The following is a 6,629-nucleotide window of genomic DNA, read 5'->3' as shown; positions in this document are numbered from 1 at the left end:
AAAAAAAAAAAAAAAAAAGAAAAGAGAAAAGAAAAGAAAAAAGAAGGATACTTTTAAAGAATGCACTCTACAGAAATGAAAGGTGACAAGCAGTTCAAGGATCACCAAGCTAAAACACTCCATTAGGGCGGCCATGGAAATTTGCATGTATGTAAATGCTAATGAAATCAGCTCCAAAATGAATTCTGAGAAAAATGTAGAATTGTGAATTATTATTATTATTATTTAATATAATAGTAAGCAAAAGTCAGGAGCGGTGACACAGGAGTCCTGTAATCCTAGGACTCCAAAGGCTAAGACAGAAGGAGGTTTGATAGATAGACACATCTTCTCATCTTCATAGGGGAGGGGGGGCTCCCTAGGAGTTGGAGGCCAGCCTGAGTTACTCAGTGAGGTCTGTGTGGGCTATGTAGGGAGAACTTGTATAAAAGAAAATCACTAAATATCCAAATCAAGACTTTAAAAAAGAAAGAGCCAGTGAGACAGACAGGGAAAGCCCTTGGCTCTGCAAACCTGGCAGCCTGAGTCCACTTCCTATGGGAAAGGTGGAGGGAGAGAAAGATACCACCAGGCTGACCTCTGACCTCCACATGCTTGCTGTGGACTTGCACTCCCCTCCCCACCAGCATTCCTGCCCTGTGGGAGGGGTGTGTGTGTATTTAAAACCAATAAAAAGGAACTTACTGATGCATTAAATACAATAACATGGATAGGAAAATTCAAAAGCTCTTTCTCCCTTCTTTCTCTTCATCCCTCTCTGTTCTCACAGGTTTCCAGCCAGCTTCTCTTTCTGTCCTTTTCTGTCCCCTCCTTCTCTGCCCTCATGGCTCTGCTCCCTCTCTGTCTACCTCTACCCCTTCTCCAGGTCCTCATTCCTTTCCCTTTCCCCAAATAAAGTGGTTCATGACTTTAGTCCCACCAACTGTAGGCCACCCTGTTCTATACAGGTCCAGGACAGCCAGGGCTACACAGGGGGTGGGGTAGGTGGGGGAATAGGCATGATTCTTAAGAGCCTAATCTAGGGAGAGAGAGAGAGAGAGAGAGAGAGAGAGAGAGAGAGAGAGAGAGAGAGAGAGAAGAAAATATCAACTATAAAACCAGTAAGTTAGAGTAGCAAGTTAACATGTAAATAATATACAGTGCCCTGTGCATAGGGCTGCACGCCTTTAATCCCAGCGTCCAGATACAGAGCAAGTATATCTCTGCAAATGTGAAGCTAGTCAGTCTTCTTTATGAGACCTTGCCTCAGAGAGAAAGAAAGAAAGAAAGAAAGAAAGAAAGAAAGAAAGAAAGAAAGGAAGGAAGGAAGGAAGGAAGGAAGGAAGGAAGGAAGGAAGAAAGANGGAAGGAAGGAAGGAAGGAAGGAAGGAAGGAAGGAAGGAAGAAAGAAAGAAAGAAAGAAAGAAAGAAAGAAAGAAAGAAAGAAAGAAAGAAAGAAAAGGAAGGAGAGGCACAGAAGGCCTCCGCAAAGTGCCCACAAGCTTCATCTAGCTGTACAGAACACATTAAAGTCTGTCAAAAAACCACATTTCAACCTGTCAAGAGAGAAAATACCATTTGATGTTGAAAAGCTTTTGATAAAAAGTCACTTCTTCTTTCCCTCCTCCTCCTTCCTCCCCTACTTATCATTATTCTGAGACAGAGTCTTATTATGTAGTCCAGGCTGGCATCAAACTCACAATCCTCTCTCCTAGGCATGCACACCATCCTAGCACACACTTAGTTCTGAGACCTCCTCTCCCATAAAGACGCCCTTTCCCTCAGCAAGCACATGCTTCCATTCCTTGTGGGGCCTGAAACCATCCCATCAGCCAGGAAGGGGCCTTCAGGGCGGTGATTGCTGCCTTTGGTGGCAAAACTCAAGATCCCCAAAACAGATGGTAGGGACCTTCTGCCATGGGCAGAGGCTGCTCCCTGGACTGCAGAAAGTCTTGCTCAGTCCAGCACGGTCAGACACTGAGTGAACAGCTAGGGCTACCCGGGCAGTCAGTCTGCACAGAAGGTCTCCACTCCAGCGCAGGAGAACGCAGCCCACCCCAGCTCATTGGTGGTGTTCAGACAAGCTAGGGAGATGCCCAGTGCTATAGGAGGCAGCAGACACCAGGGCACCTTTCCCTGGGTTCTGGGAGATGTATGAGGGAGCCTTGCTAGTTGTTGGACTAAAGCACTTCCACACTTTCCTAGGCTAGGGAAGCGTGGGCAGCGCCAGTGGGATCTGAGCCAGCTGTGTCTCTCTGATAGTCGCACGCACGGAGTGGCTGGTCCGCTGGGACGTGCGGTGGGGGGAGGGAAAAGAAGGACACTCCACAAGTGATCCCTGGCTGTGTTGTGCCACTCAGAGGGGAGCTGAGTGTTAAGAGGTCTCTATGCTCTACCAGCCTGAGTCTTCCATTAACCATGTGGCTGGCAAATGAGTATTTTAAGATGATGCTGTCCAGAGCTCCTGACATTTGGAGCAAAGCCATTTCCCAGGCAGTACAAGGGAGTTGTTCAAGACATGGCAGCACGGGTGAGGTTGCCAAGACCCTGGGGTCAGCAACCAGCGACAGCACTACAGGCCTGGAATAGAGCCTCTGCAGCCTCAAGTCACTTCCCCACTCGTGTGCACACGACACTCGCTGACCACCACTGGGCATCTCTTCTCTCTTCTCAAAGCCGAAAATTGGAACAAAGATGGGAGAAGGAATTCTGGGAGGATCTAGGTGGCAAGAAGGAGACTCCCTACTGCATCGTGGATGCCCACCCAATGCATGCAAGCACTCAAGAGGCAGAGAACAATGATAAAAATGGCATCTGAGATTCCAGTGCCCACCAGAGGGCACCACTCACTACAGCCTTCAGACCTAGGCAGAGGATCCCTGGGGAAGCCTGGGGTTTCTGTGTGAGCACCTGGTCTGCAGGTGTGAGTCCTCACCTCACCAACCTATGGGAAATGCAGCCCACACTCTGTACAGTCAGAGCTGGGACTCTCTCTTTGATCCCAGGAGAAGGAAGATCTGAGGGTGGGGGGTGGAGGTGAGGAGACATCGGGAATGTGTTTCTCAGAGGGGCAGTTTGACACATCTGTGGGCCACATTGTTTGGAGAAGGCTGTCCCTCTTCTTCACAGGGCCCTGGTCTTGCTCGGTTAACAGAGTTTGCTGTTATCCATCTCCACAAGTGATGTCATCTGCATGACTGCTGAGCTGTGATGGAATCCCCACTCCTACATGGCCATCTGGGATAATGGTCCCAGAGCTAAGAGGGAGTGCCACCAAGCAGCACCCAGGACAGCCTCCACTGCCCCCAGAGAGAGAAATGCCCAGCCAAGGGGACTGCTACAATCCAAAGAGCCTGTAATTTGTTCTTAACATTTCTGGGGATTGAGACCTAACTTGTAGGAGGAGAGTGTGGTACAATAATGCCACACACTCCAGCCCAAACCCAGGCCTGGGGCTCCTCTGGCTAACGGCTGGTCGTAGTTTAAATATTTGCTCCTCTCCTGAACCTTGATGGCCTCTTAGGCTTCCATAGCCAAGACCAGCCTGCAGAGAAGCAGGTTCCATGGCAATGGGGGATGTGGAACAAGGTAGATGTCAGGATCCAGGAGGGCTGCTGAGACCAAGACAGGTCAGACCAAGTCCCCACCACTTGGAAACCATAGACACCTCATGTTAACTAAAGGCATATGAAATGAGGCTTTAGGTTACAGTCTCTTATGGCTGGCTTGTGCATGCATGATATGCCTAAGATAGCTGAAGGCTTGCTTGCTTTTCAGAGGGCAGGAAACCATGGTACCCTGCTATCACAGTGGGCTAGCCTTGTGACAGTGGGCATATGTGTTCCCCCTACAGACCAGGGTACTTGGTGAGGAACCCTATAGAGAGATCACAGAGGGTGAGTGCAGAGCTGGATGAGCCAGAAGACTTTTCATCTCCCATCCCTGCAGCTCCTTCCTCTCTCCCCCGAGAAGTCTCCTCTGTCCTGGCACCGTGTCCCTCTGTCCTTCTTTCTCCACCATTTCCACTCTTCAGGTTCCGGGCCAGAGAGAAGTCTGGGCACCTCTGCCAGGCCGGGAGGAAGAGAAGTTTCTAAATCCATCACTGGCCCCACATGCAGCTGGCTCTGGCACAGATGCAGCCCATCGCTGCCAAGCCAGCTCCCCACGGAGAGGCCCCACCAGGAGGGTGGGCACAATGCCACTTCTGAGAACAGGCCTGGTCAGGCACCAGCTCTTGGGGCTGTGAGATGAGGCAGTGTTAACATTCAGCAAGCATCCGAGGCAAAGTCACAGAATTCTTTGCCAGTGCTGGCATCAGGGTCTGGACGGGGGCTTGTTCTATGCCAGTGAGCCCAGCCCTGGGGGCTGAGGACACAGGGCACAGTGGCTGACTACTGAGGCACAGGGAACATGTGGGTTGAGTGTGATCTACCAGAGATCTCCAGGGACCCTCTCATGGGGACCCTCTGTGTAACTAAGAGACGCTGACCTTGACTCCAGCTTAGTGGGGGTAGGGTATACTCAGACAGGGTAAGGCCCAACAGCTCCCACACTCTTGGTGACATGCCTTTGTCCAAGCCTGGGATTAGGCGTGACAGCCGGGATGCTATATTTGGATGCTGCCATCCAGGGTTGCTGTTGTCCTTACAAAGCACGCGATGGTAGCTGGAAGGAGGGGGCTGTCTCCTCCAGTCTACCCTCCACCCTGGCTTCCAGGCAGCTATCCAAAGCTTGCCTCTCCCCATCCCTTTCTTCCCAAGAAACTGTGACTCTTCCAGCAGCCAGCAGACTTACAGGGCCTATCTGCCGGGCTTCCTGAATGTGTCCTTGAGCTGTCCTCCCTGCTGTACTCCTGCACGGGACAACTCATCACACAGGTTACCAACTCACTGTACCATGTATGGCCCTCCTGTCCTAGCCCAACCTCTTTCAAGGGATTAGAGAAGGGAAGGATCTGGAACATTCTACTCCTGTAGTGTCCACTCTCAATGCGACTTTGCGATAGCAAGTTACTGTTCACAAAGCCTCCATATTTGCAGCTTTAAATGGGTCCAGGTGGTTGCCAGCAGCTTGTACTGACAACCTCCACTGAGGATCCCGGCTTCCTAGGAATGCCCCTGAATGCTACTTGTGATGCAGCCTTCTGCCTCTTGCTAATTCAAGGGTTCAAGGGTCACTGAGACATGCCAGCAGGTGAGATCATTTGTCCCAGGACTTGGCACCGAATTGGCCACCACAGATGTAAGAAGCGTCCATTGTCAGGTGTGTAAGATGCCAGACCAGTGTGAAGGACATGGGACAGGATGTGCATCAAGAGTTGTCAATCTATAGCGAGAATGGGAAGAATTGAGGCAGGAACCTCCCGGTGCTTGCTGTCACTGCAGGAAACCTTACTAATTGGATAGATGGAGGGACTGTCCTTGACTCTGGTTGAAATCTGGGACATGAGACAGGGATGAAGTTATGGCTGAGAGAAATAGGAAGGGACTTGAAGTTGAAGCTCCCTGAAGAAGGGACAGTGGCTATGGCTTCTCTGTGTACTTTAACTTCCTGTCTTGACCTTGTTCCAGGCAGGAGGCTGGTGGCATGCTGGATGCTGGTTAGGAGTGATGTCCATTCCTACCTGCTATTGGGTTAGACCCCAAGGAAGAACAGGGGTTCCTTTAAGGGGATACAGCTCTAGGAGGACAAAGAAGGCCCTGTCCTGCTTAGTCCTTGGTGGCCAGCACCACTGGCCACGTGCCTGTCACATTCCCAGCAAATAACTACTGAGCGGAGTCAATCACTTGTCTTAAAGCCTTCTCTCAAATACTTAGACCCTTAACTAACTTGTCAACGGATACCCTCTCCAAACGGGATAATAGCCATGCCACACTGGGACCTCAGCTCCTGCAAAGGTCTCTGTCTGTTCAGCCTTTGAACATGCTAGGCATGGTGTGGCAGCTACTGTCCCCACTGGAAGGGAGAAACCAACAGCTTCAAGGAATGTCTCCTTTATTCAAAACCATCCTGGTTGTAAGCCTGGGTCATAGAATAGCTGCTATATACCAAAACCTACAGAGCCTCAGACTCACCTGGCTTGGGGGGTGTACTCCCACCCAGGGCCAGCTGCAGAAGGGGACTCAGGTGCCCATCCATGTTCTTTATCCACAATTGGCCTCGATGCAGGCACCAGGCTCTGCTTGCACCTCCCACTTGGCTGTGTCTCCAGGAAGGAGTCTTTTGAAATGCTGCCACCCCTTGGATCCTGGAGTCATAAAGACCAGGCAGAACTTCCACTGTGTCAATGCTCCAGGTGGCCAGGCCTGGTTCCATGTGACAGCAATGGTGGCACTCTGGTCTGCTGAGGGAAATTATCCTCAGACCTAGGGAGTGGCAAAGGTTAGCTCCTGGCACCATGGTGTCAGCTGACAGTCATTGCAACATCCAACCAGGAAATGTTTTTTACAAAGTGAAAGGCCAGAAGTAAAAACAGACCTTCTGGAAGAATGCAGCCAGAGAGAGAGTGTAGCGGCCAGGAGTAAAAAAGGGTGTAAATGTGATCAAAAGATGGGTGGGACACAGTCCTTGCAAAGAGCAATAGGTGGAAGAAGGTGTTAGATCTGCAGAGTCCATGACTGACAGTGTGAGGACACTATCCATCCTTCAAA

At 50.5% G+C, this 6,629-nt stretch overlaps 1 protein-coding gene across 1 annotated transcript in view; it reads right to left on the bottom strand.

Annotated features, from left to right (window-relative positions):
• Ramp1 (receptor activity modifying protein 1) overlaps window positions 1–6,629 on the bottom strand; it is a 43,852-nt gene that overhangs the window by 9,371 nt on the left and 27,852 nt on the right. The window lies entirely within an intron of this gene.

The sequence above is a fragment of the Mus caroli genome, chromosome 1, assembly GCF_900094665.2.
Source record: "Mus caroli chromosome 1, CAROLI_EIJ_v1.1, whole genome shotgun sequence".
NCBI lineage: Eukaryota > Metazoa > Chordata > Mammalia > Rodentia > Muridae > Mus > Mus caroli.
The sequence above is the reverse complement of the archived record's forward strand: the minus strand, read 5'-3'. Positions and strand labels throughout refer to the sequence as shown.